Raw genomic sequence first — 19,409 nt, forward strand, 5'->3', positions numbered from 1 at the left:
ATTTTCTCCGCTTTTCTCACTTTCCGTTCCCCTCGTCTATATTCTCGTTTCTTCCTTCCGCTTGTCCTCTCTTCCTCTCTTCCTCTCTTCCTTCAGTCTTCTTATTCTTGCCTTCTCTTCACTCTCTCTCGCCACAAATCTTCCTCCACTTGTCCACCATTCCACTCCTCTCCGCTCTTTTCCCTTCCCCTCTTTTTCTCCTATCTCTTCTCCACCCTCCTTCCCTCTTCCTCTCCCCTCTTTTTTCTATTTCCAATCACTCCTCCCTTTCCCTCATTTTTCCCCTTTCCCCCTTTCCCTCTAACTTCCCGCACGCTCTCCTTTCCCCTCCCCTCTCCCTTCCTCTCCCCTCTCCCTTCCTCTCCCCTCTTCTCCCCTCCCCTCTCCTGTGTGTGTGTGTGTGTATTCGGGGCGCTGGGATGACTAGCGAGCCTTCTTCTTTGCTGCCCTTTCCTTTTAGCGCTGCTGGAGAGGTTGGCGATCGTTACGCCTTATCGTATAACGGCAGCCAGAATAAATGTAAAAATCGCTAAACTTAGCGAAAATGTCAGTCATTGTCGAATTCGCCACTGAAGTTTCAGGTGAATTAAATCACCTGACGAGAGAAGAACCAAGAGTTTATATTGAATTTATTTGTGTATTTCTCCCCCCCCTCTCTCTCTCTCTCTCTCTCTCTCTCTCTCTCTCTCTCTCTCTCTCTCTCTCTCTCTCTCTCTCCATTTCTCTCTGTGTGTGTGTGTGTCTCCCTTTCTCTTCTTTTTTTCCTAATTCCATTCTTCCTTACATTCCCTCTCGGCTTCCTTTCATTCTTCTCCTTCAATTTGTCTATTGTTGTCCCGCCGGGGGACTCGAAAGGACGCGGAGGTCACCTTATCTTCTGTTGACGTCGATGTGCGATTTCGTCAGCGGGAAGCGGGGAGAGAATGACGTCAGCGAGAGAGAGAGAGGTCAAGACGATCCTGAACCAGGTTAACATTACCACGTACTTTATTTGTTTTATTCTGGTCAAAGAGAATAGTCGCTTTTATTCAGTTGAGCGTTGGGGAATGGACTTTGGGGTCGCGACCCGTTATAGCGACCTTCAGGCAGTAGTCCAGACTCCCTTCCCCCCTCTCCTTCCCTCTATCCCAATCAGAATAAGGTAGAAATTATAATCTTGGTGAAAAATTCAGTGACACCGGCTGTGTCTTATATTGTGCAATAAAATTGTAGGGGCCCTCCTCCTCCTCCTCCTCCTCCTCCTCCTCCTCCTCCTCCTCCCCACTCCCTCCGCTCCACCTCCTCCTCTCCACCTCCTCCTCCTCTCCACCTCCTCTCCCTCCTCCCCCTCCTCCTCTCCCTCCTCCCCCTCCTCCTCTCCCTCCTCCCCCTCCCCCTCCTCCTCTCCCTCCTCCCCCCCCTCCTCCTCCCCCTCCCTCCCCCTCCTCCTCTCCCTCCTCCTCCCTCCTCCCCCTCCTCCTCTCCCGCCTCCCCCTCCTCCTCCCTCCTCCCCCTCCTCCTCTCCCTCCTCCCCCTCCTCCTCTCCCTCCTCTCCCTCCTCCCCCTCCCCCCCTCCTCTCCCTCCTCCCCCTCCCCCCTTCTTCGTGGAGTTCTCTCGATGACGCACGTGAAACGCCCAGACGGAATTGGCCGTACGGGAGAGTGCCTTTTCCTTCACTCCTCCTCCTCCCCTCCTCCTCCTCCTCCTCCCCCTCCTCCTCCTGTTCCTCCTCCTCCTCCTCCCCCTCCTCCCCCTCCTCTCTCACTCCTCCTCCTCCCCTCCTCGCTCACTCCTCCTCCCCCTCCTCTCTCACTCCTCCTCCTCTCTCACTCCTCCTCCTCTTTCACTCCTCCGAGTCCGCATCTTCCTTCAATTCTTCTTTCTGTCACTCCTCTTCCTATCACTCTTCTTCCTCCCACTTCTTCCTCCTACCACCTCCTCCTACTTCTTCCTCCTACCACCTCCTCCTACTTCTTCCTCCTACTTCTACCTCCTCCCTCCTACCTCCTACCTCCTACCTCCTACCTCCTCCTACTACTACTACCTTCTCCACTTCCTCCCCCTCCTCCCATTTCCCTTACCTCCTCCTCCTCCTCCTCCTCGACCTCAGCTTGGACGCCCATGGGCACATTTCCAGAACGCCCACAACATTGTACAGAGGCGCTTATCCTGGCCTGTGGACGAGATGCTTCCCGCGTGTGCACGTGGAGTTCTCGCTGCTGTCTTTCGCCAGGTCGCAACGTGCGTCACAAAGTAACGCCTACGAGTGAGAGAGAGAGGGATTATATATAGCTTGTAACACAGTTTGATTGATATTAATAACGAGGATACACACTCACACACACACACACACACACACACACACACACACACACACACACATACAGACACACACACACACACACATCGACACACCTCGTGGCGCTGTGGTTAGAGTTTTCACTTGCTACTACGGCTGTCCGGGTTCGACTCCCGCCAGGGCTGAAATAATTACATTATCGCTGCGCTGCGGGGTCTAACTCAAATTCTCGTGGGCGGGGAGTTGGGGGGGTGCGTGTAAGGTCACTGTATTACCCATAGATCGGTCATACGAGCTCTGAGCTCTCATCTGGGAGGTTAATAACTGTCGATCACGAGTCCAACACGTGTTCCAAGACCATGGTGAATCTTTCTCACACACACACGCACATTCTCTCTCTCACACACTCATATACACACACGCACACACATAAACACACACACACACACACACACACACACACACACACACACACACACACACACACAAAATATAGTCCCAGTGCATGGAGGAGGAAGTCCCTAATTTATGGACAAGTGTCCTTGACCAGCCTGCTCGCTGAAACATGTGAAAGAGTCGTGAGTAGAGGGGTGTTTTTGGAAGTTTTCAAAATTACATTTAGAAAAGGAAGATTGTTATTGTTATTATCATTATTATTATTAATGTTATTATTACATTAATTATTATTTTTATTATTGTGATTGATGTCTTATAGTAGAGATGGGTTGGGTGGACTGTCTATATATGGAATTAAGGAAAGCTTATGATACGGTATCTCAATAGATTGATATGGATATAAGAACGTGTTGTGAGACTAGGGAATCTGCTGTGATGAATGAAGAACATTTTGAGTAACAGATTTATGAGAACGGATATGAAGAACAATATGTGATGGAATAAGTAATGTTCTTGAACTATGTTAATGGCATGATGGAGGGCCCCCCCGAGTGTTGCTCCTATCCTGCATGTCACGTGATGACGTGACGTCACGCCCTCGCAGCTGAGAGTAAAATAGTCGCGTCAATATTGATGCTGTCTTTATGTTCTCTGAGACGACGATATCGCCGTCATGTTCAGGGTTTCTGTCGCGTTTGTTGGTCAAAGGTCCAAGGAATTCCGAGAATAACGGCGATATCATTGTCGTAATTTATATCATTCATTTCCCAGCCACTTTGAGTAAGTGGGTTGCTCGGTATTAAATAGATTGAGTGAATAGTTGAATAGTAGAAGGAATCTTGTGATGGTAAGAGGAACCATCCTCAACACGGGTCTCGACCGCATGTGGACCCTTTCAGTCCGGGGTCCTTCACGTTCGCCACCGTATTTTTTTTTTTTTTTTTTTTTTTCCGCCATGGACATAAGATAAAAATCGCCTAATAACAGCATGAATAAAATTGATAAGGTCTACCCGGTACGGAAGGACAGTGTTCAACTTTAATAGCTCAGTACAGGACCCCCTGACTGTCCATTGTACTTTCCTTATATATTAACGTACGTTTTGCTAAGTTGAGTATTTTGGTGTTCACCATGATAACCCGGTGAATCTCGTTACAGAAGGGGTGCCCTGCAGGCGAATAGAATCGCCTGGCGGCGGCCAGAGGAAACCAAGGGATGAATAATCCTCGTATAGTAATGATGGAACGTTTGTGTTCCTTATTTCTGGGTCAGACGTGCTGATAACCTTTGGGGTGATTGAAAAACGTTTTGGTTATCAGTATATCTTTTTCCTTTTTTTTTTCAAAAATTTTACAAATTTATCTGTATTATTTATTTTATGAGCAGAAGTACCCATGCCCATTAGTTTCTCAAGGCAATTTCTGTCATTTATATGTATATTTATTTGCTGTATTTTATTTTATCCATTTTTTGGTGTAATTATTTATATATTTATTGCCAAGTGAGGAGTATATTTGTACACACACTCGGGCAATTTTATTACTTAACATTGTTATCTTTTATAGAAATATTTACATGTTCCCTCTTGAAGTGTCAAATTGAATGTGATGAGAATACAATTTAACCTCGCGATAATCCTCAACCTTTTGAAGGTTGAATAAAATCGAGACAATGAAATAAGGCGCCCTTGGAAGTGGTGTGTGTGTGTGTGTGTGTGTGTACGTGCGCTGTATACAGCCAATACAGTCTGTACTGTAATCAATAAAATTGTTAAATTCACGTTGTACCGTATGAACGATTGCACCAGTTTGAATTCCGCTGATATATGTATAAATCAATGTAAGGAATTTATGGTACCTAATCATTTGTGACTCTATTATAGAGTTACCGCCAGGCGATTTTATTCGGCCTGGGGAATCCTCCCTCAAACTGTGTAACGAGATCCGAAGGCGTTGGGGAAAGATGTTGAGGTGCGAGAGGGGTGGACGCCATTACAAAAGTTAAAATGGCGGCTTTCACATCGAGGACAGAGACAAGGGGATGGGAGAAGGGGTAGGAAGGGTGTGGGAGTTGGAGGGAGTGAGGAGGAAGGGTGAGGCTGCTTAGGGAGATTGGAGAGTTGTAAACACCAGAGTGAAGTGATTGGATTTGGTCAAGTTGGTGCAAGATAGAGAGGAGTGGCTCTGGGCGTAGGGCAGTGGTTCTCATTCTTTTTTACTCCATCCCCACCCCCAATATATATACATACATATATATATATATATATATATATATATATATATATATTATATATATGATATATATAATATATATATGTAATATAAATGTAGTGTCGATGAAGATAAATCCTTTAATTCATTACAAAGTTGGCAATCATAGTTATCTTCTGCCAGGACAGTGATTATTTTTATTTATTTATTTATTTATCTATTTATTTTTATCTTCAAAGTCCTAACATTATACAGGAATGTATATATTGTAACAACAGACCACGAACCCCCTAAATTCTTGTCATGGCTCCCACTGTGTCATGGTCCCCAGGTTGAGAACCACTGGTATAGTGTAAGGGGTGGGTTTAGGGGGCTGGGTAGGGGTTAGGGGGGATGGGGACGCCTCGAGAGGGGATGGATGAGGGGATATAGGTAAGGGAAGTGACATGGTCAGGAAGGAATAGGGCTCTGGAGAGGCTAATGGCCTAAGAAGAGTCCGCGGCTTTGTTGGTCTTCCGAGACCGGAAGACGCGTGGAGAGCGAACGAAGGATTTTGAGTAAAGAACGGTGTACGTAAGTGTGTAATTCGCCTTCGTCTTTGGATCACGTGTTGGACTCGTGATCGACAGCTGTTTCCCTCCCGGAAGAGAGATCAGAACTCGTATGACCGAGCTATGGGTAATGCTGTGAGCTTACACGCACACAGAACCCCAACTCCCCGCCCACGAGAGTCGGAGTGACAACCCGCAGCGCAGCGATACTGAAATTATTTCAGCCCTGGGCAGGATTCGAACCCCGACCGCCGTATTGGCAGTCAGGGACTCTACCCACCGCGCCACCGTGTGTGTGCATGTGTGTTATTTTTCGTCACTATCCACCGTATGTAAAAAGTCACAGAGGAGGAAGAATAGAAATGAAAAATAATTAACATTCTATTGATTATATAATTCTTTCAATACATACTCTCCTCGTGACCTTTGCTTTGGCTGCAAACATGTTGCTGCAGTTTGCCGTTTCTCTGTTTGTCTTTTATTTAAAGTAAGACTGTAACGGATGCCAACACAGAGTATCAGGAAATTCTCTCCATTCAGACGTCTTATCTCGTGTAGCCTTCCGGGATATCTCTCCCGAAAATCTACGCTCGAGAACGAGCAGCGATATACACCGTAAAGTGTTTCACTAGAAAAGGAAATGGAAAATATATAAATCACGAAATAAACCACGAGCGCTTGGTCCCTAGTTCCTGGGTTGAATAAAATCACCTGACGGCAGCTAGAATAAATATTAAGAAGATGGTTAGACGATGTGGAAGGGCGACAGATAGAATCATATATACTATAGCAGTAGGTGCGTGCACGTCTGAAACGAGATATCCAAAACTGAAATTCAAACCCGGCCACAATTAGTAGAAAAAATGTTCAATAAAACCACCAATTTTGCTCTTTGTTGATTGATACGTTTTGTTCTGTATCATGAACAATTGAAATATGTCGCCTTGTCGTTATCGTAATCTATGTTTTTTCGACACCTATGACGTTATCTTTGCCTGTGCTGTTGTCGTTGTCATTGCTTGGAACCCACTCTGGATTGTAATTATCTTGGATCACGATGAATCGACTCGATCTCGAGCCACAAGGGGGAAGCTCGAAGCGCTAAGGTTTCGCAGGAGCAAGTGAAAGAGGGCCTGAGGGCCCAACGATCATGTGTACCTTCATATATATATATATATATATATATATATATATATATATATATATATATATATATATAAAGCGTAATCACGTTATTCTATAGGCATATTCTATAGTAATCTAAATGTTTCGCATATGTCATGCTGTTGGTTGTAGCCAAAACACGTTTCCTACCCTGGTGCTTCTTCAGTGGTAGAAAACTATCTAAATGCTAGTGTATTTCACAGATTATATATATATATATATAATATGTATATATATATATATACATATACACACACACACATATATATATATATATATATATATATATATATATATAATATAATATATGTTATATATATATAATTATTGGATACGTGATTAAGCATCATGACTATATTTTATAGACGAACTATGGCAGACGAACCAAAGGTGTGAGGGGATGTGAACTCGACAGAAACGGCATTACGGATCAAAGTGGCCGATAGAGAAGAAAAAGACACAGTCATCGTGAGCGTTGAGTGCAATACAGAACGAGAAGCTATTGATTAGTACAGCATAGAGATAGTCTCTCACTGGAAGGTCGGACGACATGATTCAGTAGCCGAAGATACTTTCCAGGAAGAGGAAGTGGATGAGGAGGCGGAGGGGGGGGGGGAATGGGACGGATGAAGGGATTTTTTTTTTTTATCGCCATAGGGTGACGTGAGAAGGATAAACATACTGAGCCTCTGTGGAGGAGCTGGCCCTCGCTGCATTGCGTTTGGTGTTCGAGGAGTGTGACGGGGATGGGTGATGTTTTTAGTCGTGCATGGAGTGGGTAATTGCTGTGACTTGGCAGCATCCCACACCTATATTAGGGGAGAAAGGACTGGAAGGAATTCCAACGAGACCAAGGAGAGGCTTGGGGCAACAGATCCCATCATTATGATCTTAGGATATTCTTAGAACGTCTACTCAACAAACACCTACACGTATTTAACAATGGCCTTGGGAGACGGCAGGAACCAGTTGATGTAGTATTTGATCTTCGCGTATTTGAGAAATGAAATGATTAAGGAAAGTGTCAGCGTAGGAGTGACCAAATCACGCTGGGTTTGTGTTAAGATGCGTCTCAGAAGAAATGTGAAGAACGTTTTGTAATGATTAGTAGAGAAAGGATATTTTGATATTGAAGAGCTTGAAATGACTATATATATATTTAATGGTAATAGTGCAATTAAGGTATTGTATCTCGCACGCACACACACACACACACACACACACACACACACACACACACACACATTCACATGCATATGCATAATCTGTCGTTATCACTGGCTGCAAAGATAAGACTTTCATTTCTAACCAATATTACCACAAAATGATATAAGATAATGTGATTAATGTTTGTAAACGGGGGCGTGGATTTAATTCTTGCCGTTCGCGTTGTTTACCGTAGACGCGCCCCGAAGGGAACAAAAAGCCGCATATTAATGATGGAGAAGCTTTACAAGAGAGAGTTAAGCTGATTAAGGACGGTAATAGCAGAGGAAAGAAAAAAAATTGTGTTATGTGGCGTCCTCGAGCTTAGCCAAACATATCAGGAGTATTTATATTAATGAGGGAATTTTTTTTTATTATGATTTTAATTTAATTTATTTATTTATCATTTGTTGATACGAAACATCAAACACATTGAATAAGTTTGAAGGCTGCATGCAGTGCATGATTTGCAGTAACCTTTATGGATAAGAGAGAGAGGAAGAGAAATCCTGACTCATGAGAAAGAGATAGGATACATACATATATATATATATATACACATGTGTGTGTGTGGCTCTATATAGCTGTATATACACGCTATATATAGAAATTGGGTGTAAATTTACAGAAAAGTGAACTGGGATTTTGCTTTATTCTCTTTTCTTTTATTCGCAAGCAACAGATGAAATGGGTCGCCAGTCGGAGTTGTATGGACAAGGTGTATGCAAATTCAATGAAGAAAGCGAGTCACTGGATCACACACTGGGGAATTATATTCCTGTGCACTGGGATGTAAGCAATGGTAGCGTTGGCGCGTGTGCACACACACACACACACACACACACACACACACACACACACACACACACACACACACACACACACACACACACACACACACACACTCGCGCGCACATACAGAAAGAGAGAGAGAGAGGATCGTCGAGCTTTGTAAGAATTTCTATACAATTATGAGAAGGCAGCTGGCTAGCTGGACTTGTCTATGTGTGTGTGTGTGTATGTGACGTAGCTACTCAAAGAGGAGCAGCTCTATTGATTGCTAGCCATGTTTTAGTTCGGCCTGTCACGGACAGTGCCTCGCCCTGAGCTGGCACTGCATCGAGTGCCACTCCAGCTGGCCTTTGTCATGACGCGCAACAACAACAACAACAAACAAAGGTCTGAAAAAAAAAGAATCGGTAAGGGAGATGGAGACGACGACTACGACGACAACGACGACGACGACGACGACGACAACAACAACACCCGTAGGCGGTGTCGTCGACGTGGCCTAAGGGGTGGAGTCGTTGGCGCCTGAAGGGCTGGGCGGTCTGCTGGTGCCAATGACTCCCAGGGAAGTAATGTTTCTGGCACGTCGTAGTATCATCAGCAGGATTTGGAATCCTGGAGTCGTTCTGAAAGCTCTAAGGTCACCACGAAGGTGCCTTAGGGCGTGACGTCATACAGTGACGTCATAGAGAAAATGACGTGATTTTCTTTGGTAGGAAGGAGAGGAGGTGGAGGAGGAGGAGGAGGCGCCAGAGTGGTGCGCTGTGCATCGATCCCTCCACGTGTGCATTAAGGCTCTTGTTTTGAACCCCGTAAGCTATCCTAGCACTTGGGGCAAGAGTGATGTGGTCTTTTCCCGTTCCGTGACGCCATGGCAATGCTCAAGAGCGCTTTTTGCTTCATCGGACTGTGCGAACCTGAAGGTAGCGTGCGCCCGTACGGCACCCGAGGAAGAGACGTCATGGGGAGCCATTGGAGGGTGTCTGCGGTGGCGAGAGGTGGCGGGGGAGTGGGTGGAGGTGGAGGTGGAGAAGGCGGTGGTAGTGGTGGCGGTGGCTGGTTGGCGCCGAGGATATGAGCAGCAAGTGGTCACTGTCTTCAGGCAAGTGTCTGACTTCAACCCCATCAGTACTGTGGCACGCCAACGATCCCCCCCGATTCAAACAACGATCCAGAAGATTTTAATACATGCCCTAAGCCTTGGCCCTTCTCTGAACGGGGTCCTGAAAGGTCGAGACCCCGTTCAGGAGGTGGGGCGCCTGTTGCCAATGTCATGTGATCGTCAGGGGATTGGGGGGCCGCGATCAATACGGTGGGGCACGACTGGCCTGGCACGGGGCGTGGTGAGGCCGGACCAAGTCGGAGACAACCACCAACGCTATATGAACGTCTGCGCGCACGCTCTGTGGAGTTTGGCCTCTTGCAGAAGTCTTTTTGCCATTTGGCATCTTTACTGGATACTTCATATTTCCTTTTCATTTGTCGCCGGGGGATTTTATTCAGCTGAGGGATAAGACACTCCCACCCCCCATACGTACTCGTGTACATATTGTATGTATGTACGGACATGCATATATACATGAGGCTGGGAGAAGTAGTTTACATTTTGGTTCGTCGGATATCTACGGGGAATAATTAACGAACTGGTTAGACAATCGAGCTGAAACGTATGAATGTATGACGCACGCGAGCGCACGCGCGCACACACACACACGAACACACACACACACACACACACACACACACACATGTATATATATGTGTATATATATATATATATATATATATATATATATATATGTATATACATGTGTATATATATATATAATATGTATATGTATGTATATATATATATATATATATAATGTATGAATATATATATACAATGTATATATGTGTATATATATAATTATATATATATATATATAATGTATGAATATATATATACAATGTATATATGTGTATATATATAATATATATGTATATATATATATATATATATATATATATATATATATATATATGAGTAAAAGCAGCAACGACTGCAACACCACTGTAGGAGAGAGGCCAACCTTTGCGTTTGGCCTCTCTCCTATATATATATATATATATATATATATATATATATATATATATATATATATATATATAGAGAGAGAGAGAGAGAGAGAGAGAGAGAGAGAGACATTGGGACAAATTATGGGAAAGGTGGAGGACGAAACACGGATCTTTATTTTCAGATAAAGACCCGTGTTTTCCCCTCCACCTTTCCCATAATATATATATATATCCACTGCCCCTATGAAGGGATTCAGTGGAGTTGTATGAAGGGAAGGTAAGTGTTTGTGTGTGTGCGTGCGTACGTGTTCTGTGGGGGTCCTCTGAGACACACGTCGGGGAATGTAATCTCCCTACCGTTTTCAAAACTCAACAACACCCTGACCTTCATCTGGAGGTACGGCCCAGTGGGGTTGGCATTCGATCCCTGGACTGCGTCCAAATTTTCTCTATTTTTTCCCCTACACTTTGTCGTGTGGGGAGAAGGGACACATAGTGTCTGCTCTCCTCTTCCTCTAACTTATCAGACAGGTAGAAATAGACACGCACTTGATCGTTTACAGGTAACACACACACACACACACACACACACACACACACACACACACACACACACACACACACACACACACACGTCATGTTATATGCGGATTCACGTACATGCGATTTGTAAATTGTGGCTGCCATTCTTAAATATACGAGGTCTTATGCGCACTATGCGGAAAACGCCTTGCGAGGTTATGTGTTAGCACGAAGGTCTTAATGCAAACTGTTCGAGATAAATCACGTGGAGGAGGGACGATACGATATATGCCATCGATCTGGACGTCACAGAAGTCATCTCTGCTTCATCCCGCACATTATTTCGCACGAAATAAATGTGCTCCTTGGGTAGAACAGTGGTTTAATGAACAAGAGGTCACAGGTTCGAAACCCATTTGCCTCAGCGGGCGCGCGCACACACACACACTACGTCGGTCCCGGTTCGAATCCCGCCCAGGGCTGAAATAATTTCAGTATCGCTATGCTGCGAGTCGTTACTCCAACTCTCGTGGGCGGGGAGTTGGGGTGTGTGTGTGCGTGTAAGGTCGCAGCATTACCCATAGGTCGGTGATATATGAGCTCTGAGCTCTCTTCCGGGAGGGTATTAGCTATCGATCACGAGTCCAACACGTGATCCAAGACCATGGTGAATTACACACACACACACACACACACACACACACACACACACACACACACGGGCGTTTAAGATTACCTGTAGTCCGCATACTGTAGGTTTGCTCGTATGCATTTAGAAGTGTCGTGAACGTCTTGACGCCAAGGCTACAGGCCCTGGCTATAAACATATGTGCCCACCTGTACTTAAGGGATAAAAATACAACGCCGATGATCCCAAGGGAACCTACCGACTTGTCCGGCAGCGGACCCATCGTTTAAAGAATGTGTGTGTGTGTGTGTGTGTGTGTGTGTGTGTGTGTGAGTATTGTATGTATATGTATACTTAAGTGTGTATTGCATGTATATGTATACTGTGTGTGTATGTAGATATTGTACATATATGTATTATTGTGTGTCTTATGTTGCACGTTACATTATACACTAAGTATGGGATCGCTCGAGTCGTGATTTTGTCTTCATCGTCCAGTTTTTCTATCCTTGAGACAATATCTCACCATAGAATTGGAGTCATAAAGGAGAGATTTAAGGAAAATTTCAGAATGATGGTGGAAGCATTTTTTTTAATCCTGTAAAACCCCTGAAATGTCGACTGCATAAATAAGTAAATAAATGATGATGATAAAATCTATAGTCGGCACCTGATACAGGGGCACATGTTAGTAATGCATAAAGGGGATATAATATATTTCAAATTTAATTATTTTTTATTTTCATTTCTTCGTATTTTATTGTTATTATTATTGTTTTATTTGTTTTTTAATTTATTTTTCATATTGGGCACAAGGGCCAACAACTACAATCGTGGCAGACCTGATTGGCACTGCTTCAAGAGGGTGACCAGATATCTCAAGCGGGAATATGCTAGACAGCAGCTGATACTATGCTGGATTGGCAAAAATAATGCTAAACCTTTTGTTCCTCTTTATAGTTCGGTATTTATCATACGTATATATTTTTTATTGACACTTTTATGGAAAATATGCTAAGTTTCGCATAATAATGCTGAATCTAGTCACCCTGTGCATGTATGCATGTTCTATTGTCACGTACCCCCGACCTTCGCACGAACACTGCATTTGTTTCAACAAATAGTACCAAAAACCTCTGCAGGGGTGACCAGATTGACATATTTTATTCTGGTTAGTGTTTGTTCAGAAGTGATGGATCATTTTACCCTCAGAAAGTTCAAAGGGAAGTGTTGATCAATTTCTGAACTATTCATGATTAGATGGGGTGACATTGAATACGGCTTTCCCTGTAAAAGGCGACTAATTACGTGCGTGCACACACACACACACACACACACACACACACACACACACACACACACACACACACACACGATAAGTACATAATCCTTTAGTTTATAAAAATCTCCAAGCGTTATCAATAGCGAGCGTACAAGTAGTTAACATAAGTGTAAATATATCTTAAAGATTCCCGGTAACGAGACGACGTGAAGCGGTGTGTGGGACGACGTGACGTCACGTTGGCGTCATGATGACGTAAGCTACTTCTGTAAGTCGGGAGATTTGCCCCTGGGGGTCGAATGACAGGCTTGCTTTGCCCTTTGACACACGAGTACCAATATTTTTTTTTCTTTTTCATTTCATAATATATTTTCAACGACCTTGTGAAGTTGACTGAACATAACAGCGATTGTTATTCGCCCGTTGGAAGCCTTTGATTCATGTTTCGTTTCATTTTATGTTAGGTTTTGTTCTAGTTGTGATGAATTGATTAATGGAATTTTTTTTTAATGTAATTCGTATCCGTCCGTTCGTGCTCTGGGGCTCCTTTTCTAGTGAATAAAGTCGTGTGGAGTTAATTAGGAAAATTATTATTATTATTTATTCATTTTTATTTATATTTTTGGATCACATGAAGAATCGTCACCCCAGGCTTCGACAGGGTGACAATTCTTCAAGTGGGCCATCCTAGGGTGACAATTATTCATGTGGGTCATCCTGGGTTGATGACAATAAGCATAACCCCCATTCAACCTAACCTGACCTAACCTAACCTGACCTAGCCTAGCCTAACCTAACCTAGCCTAACCAAACCTAACCTAACCTAGCCTAACCTAGCCTAGCCTAGCCTAACCAAAGCTAGCCTAACCTAACCCAACCTAACCTGACCTAACCTAACTTAACCTAATCTTTACTCCTCTGTTGATATTCGGCGGACTGGGGTGACAATTCTCCAGGTGGGATCTCATGGGGTGACAATTCTTAATGTGGGCGTTCTTGGGTGACAATTCTTCATGTGGGATCTCATGGGGTGACAATTCTTAATGTGGGCGTTCTGGAGTGACAATTCTTCATGTGGCCCATATTTTTTTATACTTGGCGTCTTGGGGGAACGCTTTATATGTTTTTCTGGTGTATGCCAGGTGGTTTTAATCCCTAAAGTGTTGAGATATAGGAATCCGGATTCCATTTTCCCCGGGTTATTTCATTTCGCAAGTTTGGTAGGCCTGCTAGAGATTGGTTCCCCTGCCTGAGGTTGATCTGTCAAAGGTTGGTAGGCCTGCAAAAGGTGGGTATTCCTGCGTTTTCGTTATCGTTCAATGTTTATACTTTTTTTATTTTTATTTTGACAATCACGGTGTCTGGTAATTTCGGCCTTAGTAATGGAGATGGTATGTAATTGTTGGCCTTTATATCTGCTTGACTGATATTTGTGGCCTTGATAGTCGTGTTGACTTGACTCATTAGTCGTATCATTCCAAATGACTGAGCTTTTGAACTTTTGAATTCGCGATATGAATTTTTTGGTCTCATTATTCGCGATGAATGAGAATTGTTGTTGTTATTGTTATTGTTATTATTATAGTTATTATTATTATTAATATTATTATAGTTATTAATTGTCATACAAATCTCAACTTCGCACTGTGACCTGTTTGACTTTCAACAATGCAATAGACCTGACAAATTCGCCATTTTCCCAGACCTCTACTATTCGCGTCTCGGATATCATCCCCCCCCCTAAACATTCGCGCAACATCTAAACATTACATCACAGTGATCTTTTCTTCTTCAGCCTCAACATTGAGTGTTCCAGAATTTACTGTCATGCTGAACCCTCGCAGTGATCCTGCTTGAGCCGTTGCTAATCTGTCTCTGGTGCTCCCTTCCCCCTCTTTGTCTTCCTAATCCTCCCCACACACAAGTCGACTACGCCACCGCGACACAAACACTCACCAAACACTCAAACGAATATGCAATGCGCCCTTGAAGCACTGTATGTTTTCACTGTGCAGTGGTGTACCACTTTATATTATTTTCTTGTTGAATTTTATTATTTTCTGATTGGATCATATTTGTTATTATTTCTCAACCTGTAGTATGTTTTTTGTGAGAGAGAGAGAGGGGGGGGGAAAGAAACATGAAATATTCAAAAGCAGTCTTAATACTTGTACAGCACACACGCACAAACAATGTGTGTGTACACAGCTCTTTTGAGCTTGGTGGTGGAATAGACAGTGCATATGAGAAATTGTGGATGATATATATAAAGGATAATACATATGTATATATAATAGAAAGAATAGCTAGTAGCAGCAATGTAATTCAAATAATCACCCCGGCCATCGCGAGCTTTGAACTGTATATGTGTGTATATATATATATATATATATATATATATATTATATATATACATATATATATATATATTATATATATACATATATATATATTTCAGATTTACACTCTGGCTGCCACCAAACGATATTATTACGCCTGTGAAAAACGCCTACATGGCAAATCAATTAAAACGGATCTCGATTAACTTGATCCCGACTTACTCAATCACTGCTGGACAATACTGCTGCGATGGTGTGGAGTCGTAGATTTGGGAGAGGTTTAAAGAAGGCAGTAGAATATTAAAACAATGACCAGAAGAAGTCATATTTAGGTAAATTGATATAAAACGACATTTCATGCGAATACTCGTACATGCATAAGTATACGCCGTGGGAAATTATATCTGCGAAATTAGCCAGGAATAAAACGCCCACTAAGACTCTTACTCCCTCTTGCGTCAACCTGTCAAAATGTCTCAACATATATATGTATACGCTGTGAGGGAGAGAGAGTGGGTGGGGGAAAGATGAGGTCCATCTTATCGTGTAGTTGACTAATTCGACACTGGATCCTGCTAACATCTGGGGGCTAAAGAATGATTAGGATGCTTGCATGCTGTACAGACCTTGGAGGTCGTCTGTGTCTGGTAGGCTCGTGCAGTCTCCTTCCAGGTTTTCTTGGATTTAAGCCAATTCTATTGGCGCCGGACCCTCTCCTTCCTCCACGATTTCGAGACACTCTGACGACGCTTCGTCCCCCCCCTTCTCCTCCTCCTCCTCCTCCTCCTCCTCCTCCTCCTCCTCCTCCTCCTCTCCTCCTCCTCCTCCTCCTCCTCCTCCTCCTCCTCCTCCCCCCCCCTCAAGGGGTTATCACACTGGGCTTCACAAGCGCCTACCGTTGAGAGTTCGTTTGAGTTAAAACTACTTTGGATATAGTATTTTACTTTTCAAGTCTTCAAATATCAAATTAGATTTTCGTATATATATATATGTAATTTTCACAGTTATTCATTTTCTTCTTAATATTTTCAAGAAGAAAATTAATAACTGTGAAAATGCTGTGGTGTTGAATTCAGTGTGTATAAAAGAAAACGCCCTAAGTATACTATATATATATATATATATAATATATATATATATATATATATATATATATATATATATATGTATATATGTTGAGACATTCTGACAGGTTGTCGTACCAAGGAGATTGTAAACCTACATTAATGGTAGACATACTGTTGAAATGGAGGTAGGATGTTGAAGGAAAAATAGTCCAGTGTTATAAACCTTTTAGGGGAGATGAAGGATATAGTCACGTGACACCTTTCTCAAAGATGGAGAAGTGGCACTTATCACTATGAGGAATAGTGTCAAGGGTTGATTGAAGTGCCACTTGGAACGCCTTCGCTACCGAAGAAGTGGATGGGGGACTATGGGCATTTACATGATCAAAGTTTGTCAAACCGTTTGACCGTGTGAATGGAACTTTGGATGAAACATTTTGACGACGTCCAGAATAGAAAAATAATAATAATCCAGTACAGAAGTTGTTAACATTTTATTGTGAAGATATATACGATTTTGTTTTTCTTCAAAATTATTCTTAGTTTCAGAAAAGAGGTAGTTGTTGAACTGCAATATACCAGCGCTTCTATACTTTTGGAAATTCTCGTTTAAGGCACAAATATGCATACCAAGATCCCTAAAGAATACGACTCCAGATCCACGCAAATTGGCACGTCGCCCAACCTCTTATGACGTCATGTCGTCAGTAGCATGCACCATTTCTTTCGCTGCCCACCGTATACATTTGATGACATTGTGTGTCATATAATTTTATGACACTGTTGAGATGTGGCCGGGTCTACGCTCTTAATGAAATCTGGTATCTGCCACGATGAATGAAATCGTCTGGCGACAGCAAGAATTAAATCTTGTGTAAAGTCATTTCCAAGACCGTATTGATTACCTCCTTTGTTCGTCCAGCTCGATGTGGTCACAGTGACTGAAGACTTTTCTTTTTCTTTTTATTTTCTTCTTATCCACCTCCCGAAGAGCGGCACCAAATTCAAAATGAATGAATAAATAAATTTTAGAATGAAGACTTCGTGGCCATATAATTAGTCTCCCTTTGTAATGACCGAATTATTTAAAAGTGGTGATTTGGGAAATTACTCTGACTGCCAATTACAGACCCGCAACTCCCTCAGAGACAGAATCACGGAATATCACGAATTGAAAATAGTAAGAAATTAAATGAAAAAACAATCAGTCAATTGATACCTTGGGTTTCGTTGATCCAAAGCCCGCAACCCCGCAATAGCTGGCAACGATCCTTGGGATTGTTAGTATGTTACTAGCTGTTAGTGTTAGTATGTTACCAGCTGAGAGTAGTAGAAGGAAAGGAGCAGTCGCCGGTGGTCAGCTCCCTTTGATAAAGAGATATCTTGGATCCTGTCCGAAGACCGAATGCCAGCCTATCGGGACTGCACCTCCAAATGGAAATGAGGACGTGGATGATGTTAGAAGCTGGACGGTAGGGAGATGACTCTCTCGGACGTCCCTCTCGCTGGATTACGTCTTCGCTTTGAAAGGAAATATATATATTTAAGGAAAATCCATGTAAGGAAAGACTTTGCAATTAAATTGAAAATTAGTGTGGAGATAGGAATTTGGACGGTGATCGTTGCAGTCAACCTGACAAATGACGCAACAGTTTTTCAAAATGTATAGTTTCAACAGTTTATAACCACAATGAACACGAAGACCTATGGCCATAGGTTTGCGTGAAGTCCATAATTCTACATTTGGTTTATAAGGTGTACTCGAATTTAGAGTGAACAAAGAATTGTGGTTATGATCATTAGTGTCATTTCTTTTCGTCATCTGTGGTAGAGTTGGAGCACTTTTTTCGTTCTTCATCTTTCCTTGGTGCGTTATTGCCGAAGAAATACTAGACAGAAATCCAACGGAGACCACTTTGGCCTGCGTGTATAGAAACCCAATTTTACCAAAAAGACAACAAACAATTCATAAATCTTCATTCGGTTTACAAGGTGTGATCGACACAGGCTGAACGATGCTTTCTGGTAAAATGTCAAGAAGGCTGTCGGGGTGGGGGTACAAGATACAAGTGTAAAGAATCAATAGGATAGTACAGGAGGGGGGTAGTCCAGCTCTCGTGACCTTTTATGATCCCCCCATCCCCCCCTGATGGCCCACCCCTACCACCCCCTTCCCCTCATAAAAGGTTCGGGTTATTGAGGTTTCAGCTAGACGCTGTACAGCAGAGCATCGGGGAAAGCCCTGCACAACGTCCCTTGTTTTGCACGAGTAGTCAGCGGCTAAATTCGGTCCGCTTCCCCTGTCTCAATGACGCTGCTTCTGCTATTTATGGAATTTTATGGGCTAGTAGGTTTTAAATATTTCGCTGGATCGAGCACTCAGGTGCAGGGAGAACCTTTGATGGATCAAGGATTAAATTCATTTTGATCTGTAGTTCTACCAGGTGATATTAAATGTTTCATCCTTTGCTATCTCCATATTATTTCTATTCAGAGGTCTATGCACATTTACTGGTGAATAATTCGTTCTGTACGGGGCTTTGTTTGAGCGCCATATATTGGCACCCACATGAAAGTGTGTTTCATCTATTATTTCGTATTGTGAAGTGCGGGAGCTGGACGGAATTTAGCAGTTGAATGTACCTCTTAGCACACATGTGTAGAGAGATTACGGTCTCAGGAAAGACCATAAAGCAACTAGGTAGCTTGTCGTGGATTCTTGACTGTATGTCTTCAATAACTGAAATAATCTCTGCACTGCATTTTTTCCATAGGAAGGTAATGATTTTCCGAAATGTATGGATTTTAGGTAACGTATGAAACGTGGTGTAGAATTTCCTAGGACTGGTGTGTGTGTGTGTGTGTCCAGAACTAAGACTCGGGTGCAAGCGTTTGAAGGATTACTGGTTGACCTTTCA

At 42.9% G+C, this 19,409-nt stretch overlaps 1 protein-coding gene across 1 annotated transcript in view; it reads left to right on the forward strand.

Moving 5' to 3' along the window:
- Flo2 (flotillin-2) overlaps positions 1-19,409 on the forward strand; it is a 103,934-nt gene that overhangs the window by 21,262 nt on the left and 63,263 nt on the right. The window lies entirely within an intron of this gene.

This window comes from Oratosquilla oratoria, chromosome 22, assembly GCF_046742065.1.
Source record: "Oratosquilla oratoria isolate Oo_2021 chromosome 22, ASM4674206v1, whole genome shotgun sequence".
Lineage (NCBI taxonomy): Eukaryota > Metazoa > Arthropoda > Malacostraca > Stomatopoda > Squillidae > Oratosquilla > Oratosquilla oratoria.